The sequence below is a fragment of the Theropithecus gelada genome, chromosome 11 (genome assembly GCF_003255815.1).
Source record: "Theropithecus gelada isolate Dixy chromosome 11, Tgel_1.0, whole genome shotgun sequence".
Classification (NCBI taxonomy): Eukaryota; Metazoa; Chordata; class Mammalia; order Primates; family Cercopithecidae; genus Theropithecus; species Theropithecus gelada.
The window spans coordinates 62,160,830-62,186,294 of record NC_037679.1 but is presented as its reverse complement, the minus strand read 5'-3'; positions in this window follow the sequence as shown (position 1 = coordinate 62,186,294).

Genomic DNA, 25,465 nt, shown 5'->3' with positions numbered 1-25,465 from the left:
AATATTTAAGATGTTATCATTGGGAAAAACTGGACAAGAGGTCCACAGAATCTTCCTGTAGTGTCCCTTATAATTGCATGTAAATTCACAATTATCTCAAAACTAAAAGAAAATTAAATACAAAATTTAAAAACAAAGTATATGGATATGCAAAGGGCAAAGATTTGTCATGATAATCTTGTAGAATAACATCACAATGAGGGACCTAAACTTCAGAATTTCAGACATATGACAAAGTTAAAGTAACTAAGATACTGTGGCATCGCCATATAAGTGACCAAAGACAAAGGTAATAGAGTCTATAAATAGATGTTCTCATAAAAGCCTACTGAATTCATCACAAAGTTGCCACTTTAGTAAAGTTAGGGAAGAATTGTCTTTTCAATGTTTGGTAATGTTTCAATTGATTATCCATATGGAAAAAATCTTGACCCCCTATTTCAAACCACACACAACAAATCAACTCCAAATAGATCATAGATGAAAGTGCAAAAGGTGAAATAGTAATGCTCTAGATGATATCATAGGAATATATCTTCATGAGCTTGGGGTACACAAACATTCTAAATAGGATATAACAAGCACTAACTACAAAATAAAAATTATAGTTAATAAAAATGAACTTTTTTATTCATCATAAAGCACCATTTTGAAAGTGAAAGAAGTCACACGTAAAGAAGTTTGCAATATAAATATTTGATAAAAGATTTATATTCAGAATGTATAAATAACTCCTTTGAATCAGAATAAAAAATCCAGACTATTGAATAAATCATGAATAACTACTTTGAAAAAGCTTCTCAAAAAAGGAGATTCTAAATGGGTAATAACATATACAAAGCTATTAAACATCATTAGTTATCAGAGAAATGCAAAATAAAACCACTATGCATCCATTAGAGTGTTTAAAATAAAATATTAAAATACCAAGAATTGGTGAGAATTTGGATCACCTGTACTCTCATAAACTGCTGATGGGAATATACATTTTTAAAGCCACTTCAAAAAGTCATTTGGCAGCATCTATAAACCTGATTATCTGTGTATCCTGTGACGTAGTAAATTCACTCCTGGATACACATCCAACAAAAATGTATACATATGTACACAAAAAGACCCAGAAAATGCTCAAGGCAGCATTGCTTTTTAATAATTTACAACTAGAAGCAAGTCTACCAATAGTAAAATGGAGAAATTGTTAAATGTTAATAAACAATATTAGACAGCAAAGAAATAAACTATTGCTACACAAAACAACATGATAAGTGTCATGTACCAAATAGTGAGGGCAAGAAGCCTGTTATGGAAGAATTTATACTGTATCATTTCATTTAATGACGTTTGGAAATAGGCAAAATTAGAACCATGTTTTGCCATAGTGTAATAAGTGGGAGGAAGACAAATAAACAGGAGAGAACTGGGTTTGCTCAGGATGGAAGAGACTTGAGTATGTCCCTAGGCTGAGGGGAAGGAGCAAGTCAGACTGGCAGAGACTGAGTGGCACAAGAGTAGGAAGGAGACTGATGGAGCAAGATCTCAGCGGGGCAGAAACAAGTGGGTTCGAGGGCTTATACTCCCCAAAATCCTGCTCATGGATGCTGGATGACCTGGTCTGATACCCATGGTCAGGAAGCTGGCGTATTCATATAAATGCAGATAGCTTTTTATAATTGGTTGTAGCTGCTCTCCTTCGGTGCTTAAAGAAAGATATACGTAAAAGAAGAATATTTACATTTTATGTGACAATAGTTAGGCCCTGGGGAGTTCAGAAAAGTAAAACCAACAATGTATTTGCAGATTTCTGGGGAGAGATTACCATGATGGTTGTCATTACCTCTCCAGAGATAATCTCTCCAGGGCCTCCTCGTGTCCCGGGCTAAACAGAGAAAAAGAGAAATGTTGGTTCTTATCCTCTTAAGGCTTATATACTCTCCTTCTAAGTCCTGAACTCTCATATAACTAAAGGGAGAGGTGCTTGTGCTTCTAAGAAATGCATAATCTAATGACCACTTCCTCAGTTGATGGCTGAAGCACGGTTCAACTAGAACTAGCAGCACAGTTGATGTCTAACTTATACCTTCTTTTAGCACAAATTTGCTGGGGTTTTTAAAATTATTATTTTCTTAAGGTTTGCTTACCTCATCCCTTCACTGATCATTACAGAACACTTTTAGATTTATCTTCTTTCCAGAAAATTGTTCTTTTCAAACCTCTGAAGGAAACTCATTAAATGCCCTATAAAAATAGTAAATGGGCCATTGAGAAATGTACAGAGAATTGTTGACTGTCAGTATAGGAAAGAAAGCTGGACAAGGAGGAAGGTAATGGTAAAACGAACAGAACAATTTTTAAGCCCTTCATATTTGAAAAGTATTTTTGAAAGCTGAAAAAATTCACATAAATTAATTACCTAGAGGTTTGAAGCTTCCTCTTCTAAGATTCAAAAACTGTTTTTATAAATTTTTAATTGTTTGGTATGTAAAGCTCCCTAAAATATATATTCCTGCCTTAATATCTAGTATGCCAGGACCTCTAGCCTTTTGCTAATGGCTAAGTTTTGGTTATCTGGCTCTCTGCAGTGGTTGCTCTGAGGAGGTGAGGAGCTGCTTGTCCTGGCACAAAATGGCATTAGGTGACTCTTCTGGTTGTACCATATGACTACTCTGTATAGGATTTATCTCTTATATAAAGCCATGAGAACACAATAAGAATATTTATTCTTGCATTAAAGATGATTGTAATTACTTGGTCATCTGGATGTCTAGCCTACAACAGATAAGAAGCATCTAGATGGCTCCCTGTTAGAGCAAGCTGCATCTGTCCCAGTGTCTGTTTCCTGTAGCGATCCTATCTAAATCTCTGCTCAAAATTCATATGAGCTAAGTACAAGGCACTGTGGTAAATGCAGTAATACAGGTAGTAGTGACTTAAAACCGTATGGCATTTTATAGCAATATATCATGCCTTATTCAATATACCATTTAACACACACACACACACACATACACACACACACATACACACACACTCCTGTGAGAAAAGAAAATAACATTTATTAAACATCTGCTGTGTGCCGGGCACAGTGCTAAACTTGTGATAGTCATTGTTTTACTTATTCAATCAACAAAGTTTCACTGATGGACTACTGTGTGCCAGGCACTGTTCTAAGCCCAAGGAATACCTCAGGAAACAAAATAACCAAAGTCTCTCCTCTGATGTAGTTCACTGCTTAGGAGGGGGGCAACAGATAACAACCAACCAACCAACTAACCAAGTAAATAAATGCATGGAGCATCCAATGGAAGGAGTGCTTTAGACAAAAATAAAGCGGGGAAGGAGGTAGAGGATGCTGGGGTTGAGGGTGGGAGCTGTTTTAACCAGTGTGGTTGGGGAAGGACTTGCTGAGAAGGTGACATCTGAGCATTGAACTGAAGGACACCAGGAAACCACCTAAGCAGATTACCTAGGGGAAAGGCATTCTGGTGAGAGAAAATAGCAAGTGCAAAGGCCCTGAGGTAGAAGTGAGACTTGTGTGTCCCAGTTTCAGCAAAGAGCCAGTGTGACTAAAAGAGAGTGAAAGAGTAGTAAGAAATGAAAATACAGATTATCAAAGGCCATTGAGAGGATTTTGACTTTTATTCTGAAAAAGAAGAGAAAACATTGGAAGATTTTTGAGCAGAGGAGTGGTAAGACTGTCTTACATTTAAACAGGAACACGCTGATTGCTGTAATGAGAACAGAAGTATGAAGCAAGGACAGAAGGGGTTAGAATAATTAGGAGGCCATCACCTTAATCCAGGTGAGAGATGACGCTACTTGGACTAGGAGACCTGTGTTGGAGACGTGAATGTACAAATTCAGATGCGTTTTGAAGATAGAGAATCAAGAGGATTTGCTGATGGATCAGAAGTGGGGTTTAAGAGGAAAAGAAGAGTCAAGCATCACTCCAAGATTTGTGGCCGATCAATTAAAAGAATAAGCTTGTTGTTCACTGAAATGGCAAAGATCATGGGAGGAGCAGATCTGGAAGGAAAGCTCACGATTTTTGTTGTGGTCATGTTGACTTTGAGATGGCTTTCACACATTCAAATGGATATGTTAAGGAGGCAGTGGCTACTGGAGTGTAGCTAAGAGGTCTGAGCCATAGATATATGTTTTGGATTTATTAACACAGGGATTGCCTTTAAAGCCATGGGAATGGAAGAAATCATCAGGAGAATGAGTTAGAGGTGCAAGGATGAAGCCTATCCTGTGCAGTATGGTAGCCACTAGTCACATAGGTGACAGCACTGGATGTGTGGCCATTGTGACTTGAGGGATAAAGAAGGTTAGTGAGAAGAATAGGTACAGTGCCATATGAAATGGGAGGCTGAGGGAAGAGGCATATCCACAGATTTCTGGGCTTCTTGTGAGAACTGAGAATGAGGGATAAGGGCACAATATAATTAATCCTGATTTTCTTAAAGTCTTAAGTCGAAAGAAGTGGGAAGGCTACAAGAGGAATCCAGAAGCATGTGGAATCCTGGGACCTTTACTTTATATTTGCTCATGCTGGGTTAAAGGTCAAGGGTAAGCTCTTCTCCGAAGCACACAGAGCTCTTTGGTTCCTCTCTTGAACTCTTCAAGAGGGTTATTTTGAGGTTGTTATTATTATCCCCATTCAACAGATAAAACTGAAGTTCAGAGATTTAAGTGATTTGCTCTGACTTACTAGATTATAAAAATCAGATCTGAGAACACACCCCAGGTCTTTGACTCTTGGCCAGGTGTTCCACATGTGTAATTATAAAATGTGCATGCGTGGATGGGGTTGTGTATATGGGGGTGTGTGTTATATCCCACATGTAGGCTAAATCTTTTATGCATTTTATTTATAATCTCACAACCACCTTGTAATCCAGATGTTATTATTCCCATTTTATATATGAAGAAATTAAATTCTAGAGGGTTTAATTCCTTCAACTATATCATGGTTGCCATTAGAGGTGAGTGGTTTTATTCTCTGCCCCCTACTTTATTATTCTAATGAACCATTCCCCTCCTTCCCCCATTCGTTTCCCTATTTTGCTGTTGGCCCCCTTTCCATTCTCACGGCCTCATCTCCATTTATGAGGCCTCATTTGCCCTCATTTGCCTTCCTGCATCCTAGTCAGTCACTTCAGGAAATGACTGGTAGATTGTTTTTAAAAACGGCCCTAGTTATTTCCTTCCTGGTAAAAGGTGCATTTGTAATGTGACTTTATAGCTCCTCCTAGTAAGATGGAGCCCTTGAATCTGGGCTGGCCTTGTGATTTACTCTGGCCAAGACAATATGGCAAAAGTGACATTATGCCATTTCTAAGCCTGAGCCTCAAAGAAACCTTACCAGTGTCTACTCTCTCTAGTAATCCTGCCCTGCTGCCATGTGAACAAACTGGACTGGTCTTCTGAGTTACAGACCATGGGAATGAAGATGAGCTATCCCAGCTGAAACCATTCTAGACGAGCCAGCCCACAGCTGGTCCAGAAGCTGATGTCAGGCATAAATAAGCCCAGCCAAGATCAGCCAGGACTGGCCTAGGTCAGGAGAACTGCCCCATCAAACCCCAGGCCCAGAAGCCAAATACATGGTTGTTTTAAGATGGTTTGCTAGCAATAACAGCTAACGAATAGAGTTCCCCATTTTATTCTTTTCTTGCCACCATCAATGGTCTTCCCAATCCATTTTCCCAAAGCCTGAACATTGCTGAAACTAATTTTTTTTAAATCAGCAAATGGATTTATACTTCCTTTAGGTCCCTGCAGTTGCTCAGCATTTCATCCTCTTAAAATATTTCTCAGAGAACCTATTATACATTTTCTAAACATGCTGTAAGGAAATGGAGCAATTTTTTATTTTTCAGATCCGGGCAGATGGGAGGTGATTGGAGTAAGGACAATTTCTCTTTTTAAAATTAATTATATATTTAATTGACAAATATAAAATGTATACAGTCGACCTCTGTATCTGCATGTTGCACATCTACAGTTTCAACCCACTGTGGATCAAAAATATTCAAAAAATAAAAAATAGCAATTCAACAATAAAAACAATACAAATAAACAATACAGTATAACAACTATTTACATGGAACTTGTATTGTATTAGGTATTATAAGTAATCTAGAGATGACTTAAAGTATATAGGAGAATGTACATAGGTTATATGCAAATATGACACTATTTTATATTAGGGACTTGACCATCTGTCAATTTTGGTATCCACTCGGGGTCCTGAAAGCAGTCTTCTGTGGATACAAAGGGATGACTATTTATATGGTATAATATGTTATTTCTAGGAAAAAAAAATTCTTTTTCTCTTAAGATTGTTGCTCAGTAGGAAAGACAAAGTAAGATACCAGGAAATAATGAAGTAGAGCGGAGGTGCCCAACTCCTTTGGCACCAGAGACCAGTTTCGTGGAAGACAGTTTTTTCACGGACTGGGGAAGGGGATGGTTTCTAGATGAAACTGTTCCACCTCAGATCAGGCATTAGATTCTCATAAGGAACGCTCAGCCTAGATCCCTCGCATGCACAGTTCCCAGTAGAGTTCACACTCCTATGAGAATCTATGGCTGCTGACGATCTGACAGGCAGTGGAGTTCAGGAGGTAATGCTTGCTCACCGCCACTCACCTCCTGCTGTGCAGCCTGCTTCTTAACAGGTCATGGACCAGTACCAGTCTGGGGCCTAGGGGTTGGAGATCCCTAAAATAGAGAAGAGATAACTTGGGGGAGCTTGTATTAGTTGGCTCCAACTTCTAGATGAAATATTAAGCAAGTGTTAGGAATATGCTACATCCTCTCAGACAGGGTTTGCAACTATGTTACAAACTGCAACCACTCTTCTTTCTAGTACCCACTGCAGGCATCACTCATCAACCACAGCACTCTCTTCTGCTGTGCCTAGATGCAGTCCCAATCCAGCAGTCCCTCTCAGATCCATCCTTCTCAGTCCAATCAGTTAGATCTTGAAATGAAATCCATTCTCAAATCTGCTCAAGGGTGGGCTCAGGGCTTCTCCTGCAGCTTGCTCCCTCCTGATAAAAAGCAGAGGCTATGATAAGAATCAAGTACAGAATGGAGTCATCATGGACACAAAGCTAGGCTTCCTTAATAAGGAGTGGTACTTACAGTGGGAGGGTGGAAAACCTTACAAACAGAACTAATGTCAGCTCTTTTCCTTTGCATTATATAGTCATGCTCTGTTCTCTTTTATGAAAGTGAGGCAGAGGGATGGCCTCTCCTTGGAAACTCCATTGGATATCTCTTTTTCATTATTTTCTTAATATTATTTTTGTCTCTATTTTAAGTAGCTCCACTTTAAGATGCTTTTGGTCTGTGGTCTATGATTGGATATGTAAAAACTTGTACATATAAAAACCAATAGTTACAGGAGGCAGGGGATTCTTCTGGACAGGTCAAAGAGGGCTTTCCAAAGGAAAGGTATGTTGAGGATTTATTCACCAGATGGACAAATGAGGGAGGAAAGGGAGATAATGCATGCATGGAGGCCAGGAAGCATCAAGGAGCCCATCACTGTTAGTGGATCACGAAGTATGATGTGAAGGAAGGGAGTGGAGATTCGAAAGCAAAACCAGAAAGGTAGGTTGGAGTCAGATTATTAAAAATACCAAGGCTGTGATCTGGCTTGTAATAGGATGTTGTCACCTTTTTAAAGCTGAAGAGTGGGCCGGGCACAGTGGCTCATGCCTATAATTCCAGCACTTTGGGAGGCTGAGGCAGGTGGATCACCTGAGGTCACGCATTCAAGACCAGCCTGAGCAACATGGTAAAACCCTGTCTCTACTAAAAATACAAAATTAGCCGGGCATGGTGGTGGCGCCTGTAATCGTAGCAACTGGGGAAGCTGAGGCAGGAAAATCGCTGGAACCCAGGAGGTAGAGGTTGCAGTGAGCCGAGATTGCACCATTGCACTCCAGCCTGGGCAACAAAGAGAGACACCGTATCAAAGAATAAATAAAGCTGAAGAATGGCAAAAGCATGCTTTATTTTCACATAATAAAAATATCCACTCATTTAACAGCTTACTGTAAATACTAAGCACTTCACATACACTCATTTAATTCAGTAACACCCCTATGAGGTAGGTAGTTATAATCCCCATTTTACAGATGAGGAAACAAATGCACCGACAGATTAACTGATCCAATGTCATTCCTAATTGAGTGAATCAGGGTTTATAGCAGGGTTATCTGGCTCTATAAATTCCTTGGGGTCAAGATCCATGTATCCATGTGGGATGTATTACTTTATAATATCCTATCTTCCCACAAAAAGAATCTATCACGGTACCTGATACATATTAGGCATATCATCATTTTTACTGATATCAGTCAAAAAGCTCTCTGTCTTACCTTCACATGTTAAACCCTTTTCTCAAATATCCTGAAATAGCCATAGAGCACCATTTTATCATGATGGTTAGGGATGACAATCCTAGCAAAATCTGACTGTTTAGTGTGTACCAGGCACAGTGTTAATCTCTTGATGTGCATTAACACACTCAGTTTTCACAACAGCTTGTCTACAGCTGAGGCCCAGAGAGGTTGAATAAGTTACTCAGAGTCACACAGTAAGTTGTTGGGCTCCATCTCCTCCAAGTTCTGGCCATCTTCAGCACCCACACACTACCTCCCTCTGACCTTCTCACCTTCTCACCTTGTCCGTGCAGAGATGTGCCCTGTCTTTGTAGGCCCCCAAGGACAGCTTGCTTCCTGACGGCTCCCCAACAGAAAAGGATGGATTTGCTAGGCTCTGGCTGGGCTGTTTTGTGCAGTGACCAAGGGCACACATTTTGTTAGACATTTGGCCTGAATAAGGGGCTCAGGCCTTTAGTCTGTGGCTGTGGAACAGAGAAAAGCTAACTGACCCAGAAGGGGATTGAACTTGTGACCTAGGCTTCAGAGCGCCAGGCTCTAACACCACGGCTACAGACAGAGCACCTCCAGAGGGTTGTTTGATGGGAGACTTGCCTTGCATTTTAAATCTTGTGCTGCTTCTCCCCAAAGCCCCCTCCCCATTGCTGAAGATTAAGAAACAGGTTCATGCAAGAGCAGAGCGAGAAGAAAATAAATCGCGATTTAAATTCATGCCTCTGGACGCATAGCTTAGCCCGCGTTGAACCCCTCTCGCTTCATCTCTGCCACCTTCTTTCTGTGATTTATTTCAGGCGATGGCCCTCTGTGTATGTGTAAAAATCCCCCTGAATGCTTTCCCCTGAGGGCAGTCAATGCATCCCTCTGAAGTTTAGCGCCAATGCTGATGTGTGCAAAGGGATGAAAAACGTACATTTTCAAGTCTCCCCAAAGCTTCGAGCCAAAAGGGAAAAAAAGAATAAAGAAAAAAAGTTGTCCATTCCCCTTTTTCAGCCCTCACACTTCAAATGCTAATGAAAAGTGTGTTGTCTTGGGCCTTGAATAGGTCTAAAATGCTCTGGTTTGGAAGTATTTGCATACCCTCCTGAATAGGGAGGCAGCCAGCAGAGAGGATTAGGGCTACACATCAACTCCTCCCAAAAGGGGCTGACAGGGCTGAAAAAAATTGAGTGTCAGCAAAAGCCTGACTGTAAGGTGAGGGGAGAGAAGTATCTCCTCCAGATACTCATCTTTTTCTTCTTTTTCCCTTGAAAATGTTTTTGAGTTTTTGCTATTATTTAGGGGGGGGGAAATACATAGGATAGGTGAAATAATCCAAATACAGGAATTTGCAAAAAGAAAAAAAAAAGAAAGAGGGAGAGAATCTTAACCTATTACTCTAAAACAACTTGCATATTTTTAACTTTGTGAATCACCACATACATACAGTTTTTAAATAGCTGGAATCGTTTTGCATTTGTGACGTTCATTTAGTATTATATAATTACTGTTCTTTTAGATTTCTACATAGTTTGTAAAGTATTATTTTTATTGGCTACTTAATATTCTTTTACTGTTTAATACGTTTTTCTCCTTTAGTTACAATAAATATCATCATACATACAGCTTTTTGATTCTTTTATTTCCTTAGGATATGTCCCGCCATGGTTTTTCAGTCCCAAATAGTATGGATAGCTTTATAGTTTTACCTGTTTGATCATTATGTGAATTTTTGTTTCCCTTCAAATATGCAATTTGTTTGAATGTTAATTTTAATGAATGTTTAAGTTTCTAAGATCTTAGTTTTTTAGTACAATTTAGCATTTATAAGTTGATATTTCTTACTATCAATTTCTTTAATTTCCATTTCTTTGATAAGTATTGAGAACTAAAATATTTTCGTTTGCTTGTTTCCTATTTGTATTTTCTCTTGGATGAACTGCCTGTTCATGCCTGTTCATTCCTATTCTTTGCCAACTTATTTATGGAGATGTGGACTTCTATAAACTTTAATGAGCCTTTGCAAATTATAATATGAACACTTTACATGCAAATATATTGTCCCTGCACATTGCTGTTTTATTGTACTTTTGTTCTTTATCATTGTATATGCTCATGTGAATCTTTATATTTTCCAAACAATCTGTTTTGTTGTTTGTGATCCCAACAAATATTTTGTATGGAACAAAATTTTGTACTGAGCTGCAGTTCAAACGCAAAACAGTAGATCAACTTATCCTGAAGCTGAAGGTGGAGGAATTAATAAAAGGCAATGGACAGCAATGAGGAAAGAATTAGATGGAGTACACCCCATGCTTGACATCTTTGATTCCCTGACATACCTGTCCCTCTCTGTCTCACTATAGAACTCAGCACTCACTAGTCCATTGAATAAATGCAGGAGGATCTCATTTATAGCTTTCAGGGTTCTAGACCAGAACGGCAAGGACTCCTTTCTCCAGCCATCATTTCACTAACATAGTTTGTACAAAATAAATCAACCATATTGCACTAAAATTTAATTTTTTTGTTTGTAGCAAACCTCAGATGAACTAATCAAAGATCCGTATGCTCTTTATTGCCTTAAATAAAGTCTGTTATCAACTTGTGTGAAAAGTGCATTAAATTTACCACATTCTCTCACCATTAGGGCTTTAAAGGTGACTTGAGAAAACACCCACGTCTAAAAAGGTGAGATTAGGCATCTTACCTTTGTCTTTTGCTCTGAGTTGTTTTAGTGTTGAATTTTTCACCAGGAAATACAAGAAATAAATTTCCCCCTTTTGAAAATGGCATATATAGGTTTTTTTTTGAAGTAATGTTATGCATGATTAAGATAGCAAAGGGAATTTTAAAATTTCGGTACCAGGAGATCTTTAAAAGCAAGACAGCTACACACAAGTCTGTCAATGTGTAGATGCAACTTTTCTTTTAAAACATAGAACTTATTTAAAAGTTTTCTGAAACTATTATTTGGTGACTTAGTGTCCATATAAATATTATGGCCCTGTATTCATTTTTTCCTGATTTTGGAAATTTTCTAAAGAGCATTCTTTCTTTTGTTCCCTTGTTAAAATGCTTAAATTTTGATCCATGGAGTAGTATAAATGGGAAAAAGAAAGTTAAGGTTTTATAAAACCCTATTCAGATATCTATCTATAGATATCTATTATACAGATAATATAATAACTATATCATAAAGCTAGATATGTATGTATCTATCTACCTAGTATATATGATACATATCTAGTAATATGTATAGTGTTTTATCCTAGGAACTTCAAGGACACAAATAGATATCTCTTGCTCGCAAGGAAAGAAAAAGATAAATGACAATTATATCTTTTATATATAAATGGTATACACACTTCATACTAAATTAATGGTGAAGGCAAGAGCAGTACTGGTCAGTAGGTAGCCCACAAGTTGGAGCCAGTCTCCAAACTGCTGCAGTCTGAGATGGCATAAATACGCCATTAAGAATAGGCATTTAGAAATTTTTACATAATTGGCCGGGCGCGGTGGCTCAAGCCTGTAATCCCAGCACTTTGGGAGGCCGAGACGGGCGGATCACGAGGTCAGGAGATCGAAACCATCCTGGCTAACACGGTGAAACCCCGTCTCTACTAAAAAATACAAAAAACTAGCCGGGTGCGGTGGCGGGCGCCTGTAGTCCCAGCTACTCGGGAGGCTGAGGCAGGAGAATGGCGTGAACCCGGGAGGCGGAGCTTGCAGTGAGCTGAGATCCGGCCACTGCACTCCAGCCTGGGCGGCAGAGCGAGACTCCGTCTCAAAAAAAAAAAAAAAAAGAAATTTTTACATAATTGTGACAGAGTGATTTTATGCTTGTTGAGTGAATAATTAAACATGCAACCTTGTATTTTGCATGGCTTTATTTTTTAAAATTTCTTTATTTTAGTATAAAATTTCTTTTATTTAGTAGTAGTTCTTTATTTTATTTTTATTATAACTTGCAAAAATGTAACTTTGTGAGTGGTTATTTAAAGAAAATAAGTCTGGCCCTTCACCCTGAGTAGCACTGAGACAGGGATATGGAGAATATATAGTATGTATATGTGTGTATATATGTGTGTGTACTTGTACACATATACGGCTAAGCATCCTCTCGATAGAAGAATAGAGAAATATCCCATGGAAGAGCACACATATGGATTCCCCTTGTCTTCAGTTATTGTCAGAAAAGGAAGAGCTCTTCCTTGGAAAAGCCCTTACCTCTTCTGCCTGTCTCAGAGGAAAGTTTCTTCTGTCTTTACGTCTTTAGACACTGTTATCTCCAGTGTTTTTGAGAATCACCATTCAATCTTGAGGGTTTAGTACCAAAGAATGAAACTCACAATTCCTGCTAAAATACAAATATCTTACAAAAACCTTAAGAAAAATAAAGCTGAAAAATGCACAAAATTTAAAAGATACACTGTCAAAGTCTATTATATTATTTTCAGACTTACTTGGATAGAGAAATTACTCAAAAGGCTAATTTCTGTTTTCATATTTGCATGGCAAACTTCCTATAAAGCAAAAAAAAAAAAAAAAAAAAACCAAAAACGCTAAAGGACTGAACCCTTATGGAATAAAAAAACTATGTATTATAAATGTATTTTATTATATTACATATACTGTCTAAATGTATAATGTAAATGTTATTATCAAAATATAAACAATTATATAATTTTATAGACTGTTAATAGTGATTTGAGCATAGATTTATAAAATTTCAGTGTTGAAAGACGTATTTAAGGTTTTGCCAGGCATTTTACAGAATACATTACATAGATATATTGTAAATGATAATATAGAAGAAAAAAGATTTATATGCTCAAATAAATTTGGATAGCTTTGAGTTAAATACAGTTATTACTGCTGGATTTTTCAGAGAAAAATCTTTGTTAATATTTGTTAATATTTCACAAACAAGAAGTTCCCGAATTTTCATTTTCACTGAGCCTCATAATATATATAGCCAGACCTGCTAGGAAGATTTAACTGTGAAAGTAACATTTGCACAAAAACCTAAAGAACATAACGGGGAAACTGTGTATGGGCAAAGAATATTTTAGGTAGAAGAAAAAACAAGTGCAAAGTCCTTAAAGTGGAAGCAGCCCAATGTCTTCTAGGAACGGCAAAGTGGACTAAAGAAAAATGAGCAAGGAGGAAAATGACAGCTAAGGTCACAGCCGTATGAGGTTGGGGAAGAGGAGATTGGGAATAGCGCAGGGCCCTGGAGGCTATTGTAAAGACTTTTAGCTTTTCTCTAAGATGCAAACTTGTAAGAGGAAAGTTTGAAGAGAAGAGACATGATCTGACTTACCTTTGAACAGGCCCCCTTTTACTGTATGTTTGAGAACATATTTCAGCAGGGATATGAGGGTGGGAGATGGGCAGGGACATTAAAGCCAAAGCCAGGAGAGACCACTTAGGAGATCACTGTAATAATCCAAGCAAGAGAGGATGGAGGCTTGAACCAGGGATATAGCAGTGGAATTGGTGAGATACTGTCTACTTCTGAATTGATTCTGAAAGGAGCACAACCTGTGCTGAAAGTTTGGCTGCGGGGTGTGAGAGAGGGTGAAGATGACTGCAGAATTTTTGTCTTGCTACAGTGGGAAGAATGGACTTGCCATTAAGTGTGGTAGGGAAACGTGTAGGAGGAGTGAGTTTAGAGAAATGATCATGGTTTAATTTTGGACACATTAAGTGTGAAAATACAGAATAAACACAAGGAAAGAGGCATCCAAAGCCCAGAGGAGATGTTGTGGCTGAAACACATGATTTTGAAAGTAGTCCATTTAATAAGATGGTATTTAAATGATGGATTGGGTGAGATTCCCAAAGGAGGGAAAATTGGTAGAGAAGAGGCATGACACAAGTCTGAGCCTTGGGGTATTCTGAAGCAAGGTAACCAGGCAGATGAGAAATTTCTTGCAAAAGAAGCCAAGAATATGCAGGAATACCAAGGATTTGCATCTTTTCAACAAATTATCACCCTGGCTTGATACCCATAATACTGTTTTCATATTGTAAGATTTGTAAAGCTTTCATAGCATAATACAGGTATTTAGAACAATCTTGGCTCACAGCAAGTATTCAATACAGTATAGATATTTATTATTAATACTTAAGGATTACTGCCTTCATTTCACCAACGAGAAAACAGGTTTAGTAACAGAAGTTCCCTTAGCTAATAACTGACAGAACCAGAGTCACACCCAAGTCCTTTTGTCTCCAACAATCCGTGCTTTTCCCCAGTACTTATCCTATATGACTTTTGCTTTCAAATATTTTTACCTAAACCAATTACATAATAAAATTTAAAATTCATAATCTCCAAGCACTTATTGAGCACTTTAATATCCAAGAAACAGATTGAAATGGAAAGAGTTACTGCTATCATTTACTGAGTACTTAATGCACGGCAAGCCTTGTATTATTTAATATTCACAATAGCCCTGTGAAATATAATAGAGTATATTATAACCCCCTTTTTACAAATCAAGAACAAGAGTTTTGGAGTAATTAAATAAGTGTATCTAGAGACATGTGCTTGAGTGCAAAAGAGGATGATTATTAGAGTGACATGTGTGGCCCTTTCCAGGTATATGGTTTCAAGTTTGGATCTTGGTGATCCTCAGTTTTGGTATTTAGCATTTACCAATTCACCTGGAGATAAGAGCTGTTGGCCAAAACTTGTTAAGAAAGGCACACCTGCAGAGAGGGAGCTTACATCTTATCGAGAATTCTGCCTGGCGTTTTTCTCCTCCTTCTTTCCTCCTGTCCTCCCTTTCTTCCTTCTTTCTTCTCTTGCAGAGAGATGTCCTGAATTCAGATTCAAGGCAGCTTTGTGCAGGCTTAGAGAGAACTACAAGGTGACTCACCTCAGGGTTTGTATAATACAAACACAAATGACTCCACCAGAAGTAGCAGTGGAGTTTCAGGTGTTCCTTTGTTTAGTCAACTTCGGATGTAAAATTGTGCGATTTGCCTTTGTCCCTACAGACCCCTGTTATAACCTCCACTGCATTATATTGCAACTTATCTATTCATATGAACATCTGTACTACACTGTATGCATCTTAAGGGTTGGGACTAGATCTTCAACAATTGAAATCATACAGAATGTTTATTTTTGAAAAAAAAAAAAAAGGGTGATGAATCCAGTAAACAGATAATACAGGTTAAGAGAATGGGGTTTGAAGATGACAGGATGCCAAGCATTCAAACTTGGTTCTGTGGCTTATCAGCTTTATGACCACAGACAAAGTATTTAACCTCCTTCAGTTAAATACTTAACTGAAGGCAAGTCCTAGTGTTACTGGCTTGAAGAACTAGGAAACACATTTCTGAGCAATTACAGCAACTGGAAGGTGAAAGAGGATTCCAAGTATGAGGAGAGCAGAGAATGGAGCCCTGAATTCTGCATATAAACTCTGACAAAATTCCTAGCTTACCTCTAAAATATGCATGTGGGAGGCAAACTCTAAAAAGCACATCCAAGGCTAAAATTTCAGCTGCTGCTCACTGCAGGGCAACAAAAGTTCGCAATTTGAGCTCAGTTCAGTTAACTGCTTAATAAACCAAACAGAAATCAATATTCTTCAGAGAAATATAACACCATCCAGAGCCTAGACAATGTATCATTAACAATTTCCCTCCAGAATCTAGTTAAAAATTATTTGGCATTTAGAATATAGGGAAATTTTGACCCGTAGTGAAGAGAAAACCAGTGGATATTGACACTGAGATTAATCAGATTTTGTAATTATTATACAAAAATTTTAAAACAGCTATTATACTCACAAACTAAAAGTCAAAATCTCAGCAAAGAAACCAAAACTCTCAAATTCAAATGGAAATTTTATAACCTAAAAATATAATATATGCAGTAAAAAGTCACTGCATGGGTTTAACTCAGATTAAAGATGAAAAAAAAAAAAAGAATCAATTAACTTACAGATAAATCACTGGAAATGTTCCAAAATGAAGAACTGAGATAAAAAGGTTTTGAAAATGTACAAAACCTCAGAGAACTGTGAGGCAATTTCAAAAGGTTTAACATACATGTAATTGAAGTCCCAGAGGAAAAGAAGGATGGAACAGGACATAAAATATTTTAGATATATAGTGGTTGAAATTTTTCCAACTTTGGGGAAAGGCACAAGTTTACAGTCATGAAACTCAGCAAACACTAGGCAGGATAAATGAAAAGAAAATTATATCTAAAGTCATTATTGTCATACTGATGAAAACCAAAACTTAAAAGAATATCTTGAAGGAAACCAGATGATAATGACACATTTCAAACAGAAGAACATTGTGTAATTTGAATTCAAATGGCATTGACTTCTCACCAGAAATAATGAAGACCGGGAGATAGCAGAACACCTTTAAAGCACTAGCGAAGAAATCAATCCAAAATTTCATATCTACCAAAAATATTCTTCAAGAGTTAGGGCAAAATACAGGCATTTTCAGACAAAAGAAAACTAAGAGAGTTTACAAGAGGCACACCTGTACAACAGAAATGCTAAGGAAAATTCTTCAGGCTAAAGGGAAATGTACCTTTGGGAAATAATTAAGGAGACTGAAAACAGTAAATTTAGGGGTAAATATAAAAAACTTGTTTTTACTTTTAAATTATTTAAAAATAACATAGGACTAATCCCCAAACTGTAACATTGTCATTAGAGTTGGTAGCATATGTACTGTATTATAGTACCACAACTACCATAAAACGTGACAGGAAGAATAAATGTGTCTTTATGGTTGCATACATTTTGCATAAAGGCACAACATTAACTCATAGTAGACTGTAAAAAGTTAAGGATGTATACTGTAATTCACAATATAATATACAATATTTTTTTGTTGTTCAATATATATTTTTTGAACAACAAAAAATAATGCAAAGAGTTTAAAGCCAATGAATGAATTAAAATGGGATTCCAAAAACTACAATTAATTCAATGAAGTCAGGATAGAAGGAACAGATATGAAAAACAGAGGGACAAAAGAGAAAAAAAAAACAGTAAGAGGGTAGAACTAAATCTAACTATATCAATAATAATTTAAATATTAATGAACTAAACACTTCAATTAAAAGGCAAAAACAGTAAAAATAAATTTTAAAAGACTCAACTACTGAATTTTAGATATAAAAATGTAAATATGTTTAAAATAAAAAGATGGAAATAAGTACACTATGCCAACAATAAGCATCAGAAGACAGAAAGGGCTGTATCAAACACCCCAACTAGAATCCTTTACACACTTAAGAACTGTCTTGGAATAGCAATCTTGGTTTCCGAACAAACATGTCTTTGGTGTATTAGTCGAGCTTCTCCAGGGAAAGAATTAATAAGATGGTTTTATGTAGAAAGAAAGCAGTTCATTGCCAGGAACTGACTCACATAATTATGGAGGCTGGCAAGTCCAAATCTGCAGTGTGAACCAGCAGGCTAGAAACCCGGGAGAGCCGATGGTGCAGTTCCAGTCTAAAGGCTGGCAGGTAGAGACCCAGGAGAGCCAATGGCATAAGAGAAGTCTGAAGGCAGTCTACTGCAAAATTATCTCTTACTCTTGGAGGCTAGTCTTATTGTTCTAGTCAAGGCTTCAACTAACTGGAAGAGACCCACCCATATTATGGAGGACAGTCAACTTCCTCAAAGTTCACTGATTTCAGTGGTAATCTCACCCAAAAACACCCTCCAAGTTGACACATGAGATCAACCTTCAAATCTAGTAACCTATATCTTCACTGTTTTGTTGAAGAGTCTGGTTGTTACCAGGTCACAATATTTGCCTTGCTCCAAAGTTTGATGTTAGTGTTAAGGAAAGGAATTCTGGAGCCAGGCACTCCTAAGTTTAAATTCTGATACTTCAGGAGTTTGAGCAAGTTTATTAAGTTCTTTGAGACACATTTGCTTCATCTGTATAATTCCAATTGAAATGTTCTTGAGATATGAGCTGCTAAAAAGATTAAAATATCTAATACACCTACCACCACAATGTGTGTCACATGAAAGACACTGAACAAGTGTTACATCTTTTCCCTCCTTATTTCCCATTTTCTATAATTTTAATATGCCAAGAATATTATCTTTAAATGCTTGTCCTTTATGTTATTCAAGGATTATTTAGTTGTAAGCTAATAAAAACTTGTTGAAATTAGCTCAACTGAAAAAAAAGTGTGGGAAGTGAGGAGTATTATAGTGTTATACGAGGCACCCTCACACATTCCTTTAGAAAGGAAATTAGGGCCAGGCACAGTGGCTCACGCCTATAATCCTAGCACTTTGGGAGGCCAAGACAGGCAGATCATCCAAGGTCAGGAGTTCGAGACCAGCCTGACCAATGTGGAGAAACCCTGTCTCTACTAAAAATACAAAATTAGCCGGGCATGGTGTCACATGTCTATAATCCTAATTACTTGGAAGGCTGAGGCAGGAGAATTGCTTGAACCTGGGAGGTGGAGGTTGCAGTGAGCCAAGATCGTGCCATTGCACTCTAGCCTGGGAAACATGAGCAAAACTCTGTCTCAAAAAAAAAAAAAAAAAAGGAAAAAAAAAAAGGAAATTAGGTTCATCTGAGACTTATCAGGAAAAAACTGGGAACTGGACTCAGCATTTGTGGATGTCTGCCGACCATTAATTTTCTATGGAGTACCTGCCTTTTGTTTCTTCTTCACTCATCACTTCTGCCCCTTCCTCAATTTGGTTTGCTTTTAGTTTTGCCTCTCCACAGGATTGGCCCTACGCTAGAGGCCATGATCTTAGCACTTTCAAGGGTGAAAATTTGGTTGGTTGTGGGCCAGCCAATAGATTTTCTAACATTGATTCAATAATCTGTCCTGGTCCAAGCAGGGACATGACATAGTACAAACATGGTTGCTTAGTTTTATCTGCCAGTGAAGAAAAAGAGACTTCTGTAGTAGGACACACCTTAAAACGATGTTGACCATTGCCCCACGTCTTAGTTTGGGCTGCCATAACCAAATACCATAGACACAGTGACTTAACAAACATTTATTTCTCACAGTTCTGCAGGCTGAGAAGTCAAAGGTCCAAGTGCCGGCAGATGCACTGCCAGCAGAGTCCTCTTCCTGGTTTGCACAGAGCCATCTTCTTCTTATGTTTTCACTAGGCCTTTTCTTGGTATCTGCATAAGGTGGTGAGGTAGCTGGGAGAAGAAGGAGACAGAGAGAGAGCTCTCCTGTCTCTTCCTCTTTTTATAAGGACATTAATTCCATCATACATGCCCCATCCTCATGACCTAATCCAATCCTAGGTAGTTCCTTAAGGCCCCATCTCCAAACGCCATCGCTTTCGGGGGTTAAAGCTTCATTGTATGAATTTTGGAGGGAAATGAACGTTCAGTCTTTTAAGATTTCATCTCCCTCACTTTCCACCCTACAAATACTGGTAATTTTCTTTACATTGAAAAGGGATAAGTAGTCTTTACTCCCCTTAAGAGGTTTTCTTCTCCTTATACACCTTCTAGAGAAGAAACTATTTTCTTCAGAGAACTGTTTTATTTCCTCAAGCTGCGATAACTTCAGTTTATTGATTTTTTTTAATAAGACATCTTTAAAAATGTGTAAGCTGATGTTCTCCCAAGAGACAGAGCCTGTATGTTTACTTTCTTACTTAATGCTGTACCATATAATTTAATTATGTCATCTTGTCATTGCTACATGTAATCTCAGGGGGCCTGAGAAATTAGCCTGTGGTAAATGTTTTGCATGCTAAGCATCCACTCCAATGCTGGCTATACCAAATAACCACTCCAAGATGTTTATGGCCACAGTGACAAAACCACATGGAGATTAGGGAAACTAGCTAGTATATTTTAGCAATTTCAGTAGCCATTCCAGATATTTAGAGCAAGAGCAATATTCATTTCTCTGCAAAGGTTTGTCTTTGGGCTAAATTGTTCATGTCATAGTTTTATATCTTCCCTTTGCTTGATGAACACACCTATTTTCTCTTCAGCCACAGAGCACATTAGCTTGGCAGCTTAGCGATTTTTCAACTTTGGCCAAACATTTTTACTGGGAAGAAAAATTTCATGGGCAAAATTATTTATTCTAGAGTACTCAAGGCCAAAATTGAATCTGACAGTATGAGACCAAAGGTTAGGTGAAAAAGACCCACACACTATGCAAATACATTTTTACTGTTTCTGTATTACCTTCACAAAGCTTGACCTCCTCTGCCTTAAGTAATGTGCTTGGGTTTGAGATAGGTTAATTCAATTAGAGCTCCACTTTCTTTTCTGAAGACATCTGAAGAGCTCACTCAGAGTGACCAAACAGTGATGTGTTATTGACACTGCTATGTGGCAGCATAATCAGATTCATTCATCAATCTTTTCTTGGGCACTGAGATAACGTAGAGACTGAGTTATCTCTGGCCCTCAGAACCAGATGGTAAGTTCCTGTGAAGTTGGGGAAAATTGCTTCCAGTCATTACTGGAAAGTTATCTCCACAACTGCCACAGCCTATGTAGCAGGTAGATAAATTTTAGAGAGAGAGAGAGAGAGAGTGAGAGAAAGAAAGAGAGAGCACGTGCCACATTCTCTCACCAACCCACAGTCCCAGAAAAACACTCCAAAACTGGAATAAAATTCAGCATGAGATGTTGAAGTTATTGCCACCTTTGCTTACAAGTCCCATTTGACCCCAAATCTCTCAAATACTAACTCTATATTTTAAATAAGAAAAGTTGGGTTAGCTATCGCTTTCCATCCAGGTGCTTAAGTAAGTCTTTTCTTCTTGCCATTATGAAATGGTACGTTCAAAGACAGAGAAGAATAGAAAAACACTCATGTGTAAGTTTACCAGAGTATTATTAAAGAGGAGGAATTGCCTTGCATCAAAGGTTGAGATTAACAATGCTGTATAATGTTTCTAAAAGAAATAATGAAAGGTCTGACCAGAGTTTTACTTCTTGCACTGATGGGATTTTTTACTTGTGTGTATATGTTAATGTATATACACATAGATGATATGTAAGTAATATATAGATTCTGTATATTCTAACTGCCTCTTGGGGATATTAGGAGACTGAGTCCTTCATTTTCTCAACTAATAACAGCATTTGATTGAAGGTATACAAAAATGGAGAAGATATGGCCTTGTTTCTAAAAGAATTTATTTTGAAAAAATGATTAAGTCATATATTGATGTGGATAGTACCTTATATTATTTAAGGAAGTTGACATTGTGTTAATATGTTTCCATAGTTTGTACACCATTTTTCAACAAGAAATGCTAAACACAGGCTTTTTTTCAGAATTATTGGAGGAGGTGGTTTGTAGAAAAGACGTATGTTGAGTTGGCATTTTTCATAGCTCTGGCTATAGCATCTTGTCATTTTTAACAAGAATGCCCCTCATCATTTTACTTTGGCTATATTAAATTAATAAGAAAAAGGTACTAGAAGCATGAGAGAACACTGGCTTTCAATTCAGTGAGACTTGCAGTTGATTCTAGTTTCACCCATGAATCATTGAGTGGCTTTGGGAAAATCACATAAACTCTTTGACCTTTATTGTCCTTGTCTGTTGAATAGGGATAACTATCTCTAATTCTGAAGGTTTTTCATAAGACTTATATATGATACCTTGTTTAAAGATCACTGAGGGGGATAAGTGGTTCTATTGATTTCAAAAATATAGTGGTCACATTTGCTCCGTAAAAACCTGATCAATTTCACATGACAAATTAATTGAAGACCTCAGACCAATTGACACTTTTCCAAGACTAACTTTAAAGAATCACCTTTATGGAATTAAAAAAAAAATAAAGCCGCAGGAGATTTTTGCCACATTGAATAAATAAGTTTAAAAATTGTCTATATAACATCCTTCTCAGTCTGTTACGGAAAAACAAAATGTTAAATCTAACAAGGGGATGAGGACTCCAGGCTGCTACTTTTTTTTTTTTTTCCTAAGAAGGATAGCTCTTAATCAGAGTGCATTCTCCATTCAAAATAATCTGTAAAGATTGGCATGAAAATGCAGATTCCTAATTGAACAAAGACAATTATTTCCAGATTGAAGTACAGTGGTGAATAGCTCTGTGCTCCAATTATCGTTATACTTTTATTTCAAATAGGAGGCTGAAATCACAGACGTGTTAGCCTTAATTGGAAGAAATGGCTGAAATTGTACTTTTAATACTGTACTGTACCATCATATATGTAGGTCATCTTTTTTCATGTATACATGATGGTGCCCTGTTTCACGTCCATTTGGGACAGCAAGCTGAAACGGCAGGAGGAACAGCCTTTCTCAAAAAAGGTAAAAGCATGCAAGAGTTAATCAGAGCCATAAAACTGTAGAGCTTTTAAATAAAGAAACTGAAAAGCACATTACTTACGATAGCTATGTGTGTTAAATCATAGCCTAACATGAAATCCTAAGTCGAGATAATGTCAGTTCAGGAAATATTTTCCTTCATTTTGACTAGTCAGTCTTTCATAATACATCCACTTAAAAACTGTTTCAGAAGGTAGCTCAAACACAAATATATTATCCTAAAAGATCAGGGCAGAGTTAACAGATTAAGAAAAGATGATTAAAAGAAATGCATAAGGAATTCAAAGTGTACACAAAGTCTGTTCTTCGCAAGCAAACAACTGGCACTAAAAAAAGAGCTTGCAGTAGGGTTGAGTTGGATAAATTGGCTTGTGAGGGATGAGGGCGTAGAAACACTGTTAGTCATGACTCATCCTCAGGTTCTTTTACTCCAGCTGAGGACATCAGACTCAAACACGTGAAGCCATGTCACCAACCCAGGAATCATTTGCATTTGTGTAGTAGTTTCTAATGGATCTCACACACTGAGTTTCATTTGATCTTCATCTCTGCAAGTTAGGAATAGAGGATACAATCATCTCTTTTTTACACATGGAGAAATTGAGGTCCAGATACTTGCTTCAGGTTACAGAGTGAATGAGTCAGAGCAGCTAGGATTGGGCAAAGCCTTTGGTTAATAATAACAAACCCAAAGCTATAAAATATCACTGGAGAAATTGTCAATGACTTCAACACCTTAGTGTGAGGAACTCAACATGCCACTGCTTGTCGGGCCATGGAAACCATAACAAAAACGTCTGTGCTGTCTGTCGTCTTATATTGATTAGTTTTCACAATTAGGAAGTGATATGGTTTGGCTGTGTCCCCACCCAAATCTCATTTTAAATTGTAGCTCCCATAATTTCCAGGTGTTGTGGGAGGGACCCAATGGGAGATAATTGAATCATGGGGGAGGTTTCCCCCATACTGTTCTCATGGTAGTGAATAAGTCTCATGAGGTCTGATGGTTTTATAAGGGGAAATCCCTTTTGCTTGACTCTCATTTTCTCCCTTGTCTGCCACTATGTAAGATGTGTCTTTGCCTTCTGCTAGTAGTGGGAGGCCTCCCCAGCCACTGGAACTGTGAGTCTGTTAAACCTTTTTCTTTATAAATTACCCAGTCTTAGGTATGACTTTATCAGCAGTGTGAGAACGGACTAATACAACATGGTATTTATTGTTATCTCTATTTTACAGATATGGAAAACAGGGCTTACAAATGATAAATGACTTTTCCAAAGTCATACAACTAGTAAGTGCTGGAGTTACACCTCAAACCCAGACTCATTGACTCCAAATGCTGTGCTTTTTTTCTCTTCTTTCACCAGGGGAAGTCCTGGGTTTTACCTACATGCTTCCTGCTGCTATTTACAGAATGTATTCATTCATCCAACAAAATTCACAGCTATGGACAAAACAAGCCCAAATCCCTACCCCCATGGAGCCTACATTTAGCAGGAGACACAGAAAATACACAAAATAAGTAAAAAGATACTGTATATTTCATGGTGGTAAGTGCTCTAGACAGAAATAAACCTAGAAAAGATTTGATAGGAACAGGGAAGTTGCAACTTTAAATCAGGTAGATTGTGGAGGCTTCACTGAAGTTGGCATTTGAGCAAAGACGTGAAGGAGGTAAGGGAATAAATCTGCTATTATCTGCATATCAGGCAGAGGGAGTGGTAAGTAACCCTGAGCTGGGAGCTTTTCTTGCTTGTTCAAGGAATAACACAGCTGCTAATGGGGCTGGGGCTGGGTGGGCAAGGAATGAGGTAATAAGAACCTCCCATGGGTAATGGGAGGTCACACAGAACCAGGACATTACAAGAATTTTTCTGAGTGAAATGGAAGTTTGTGAAGGGTTTTGAGTAAAGGATATTATCATCTGACATATCAAAATGATAGCTCTGGAGGTCATGCTGAAAATAGACTGAACAAATGGGTCCAGCACACAAGCAGAGACAATCATTTAGGAGGCAAATAATAAAAATAACTAATAAAATAAATATAGGCCAAAGATTATATTGGCTTAGGCTAGGGAGGTAGTGAGAAATGGTCAGAAAGAGGAGAAATCAGGCTGGCTCTGCTCCTGTTTCTGCCTGTTTGCCTTGCAGGTTGCCAAGTACCTTGGAGATGTTGAGTGGGAAAAAGCCTTCCCAGGAAAATGATCCTAGGAGTGGCATGCAGCCATGGGAGCGTGGTGCTGAGATCTCCCTGCAAAAGAGAACCTGCTGTGAGGAGTGTAGTTAGCTGACAGCCTCCAGCTGCTACACCTCGGAGATCCACTGTAGTAGTATTCTCACTGAGACTGCGGCCAACGAAGGCTCTGAAGCTGGGCCTCTCTGCCTAATGTGGGGCTCCTCAAACAGGCAATCTTTGCTCTGGACTGAGCCTTACTCAGAGCTGCACTGCAGAATGAAGCTGTTTCAACCTTGTTTTGTTTTATCCCCTCTCTCCCTCACTTCACAAACATCACACTTGCATTGTGGTCAGAAGGTCTTCCGACCCATTTAGCTTTATTCTTCATATGTGCTTCCCCCCAGTAAATCTCTTGCACTTTGAATTCCATTTTGGTATCTGCTTCTCAAAGGGCAAAAACTGACACACTTGGCCTCTCTCATCAGCCTTAAACTTAGTAGTTCTGTTTTTCTCTCTGCTGAGGCTCTTGGGACCTCAACTGGCAGGCCCAATTGTT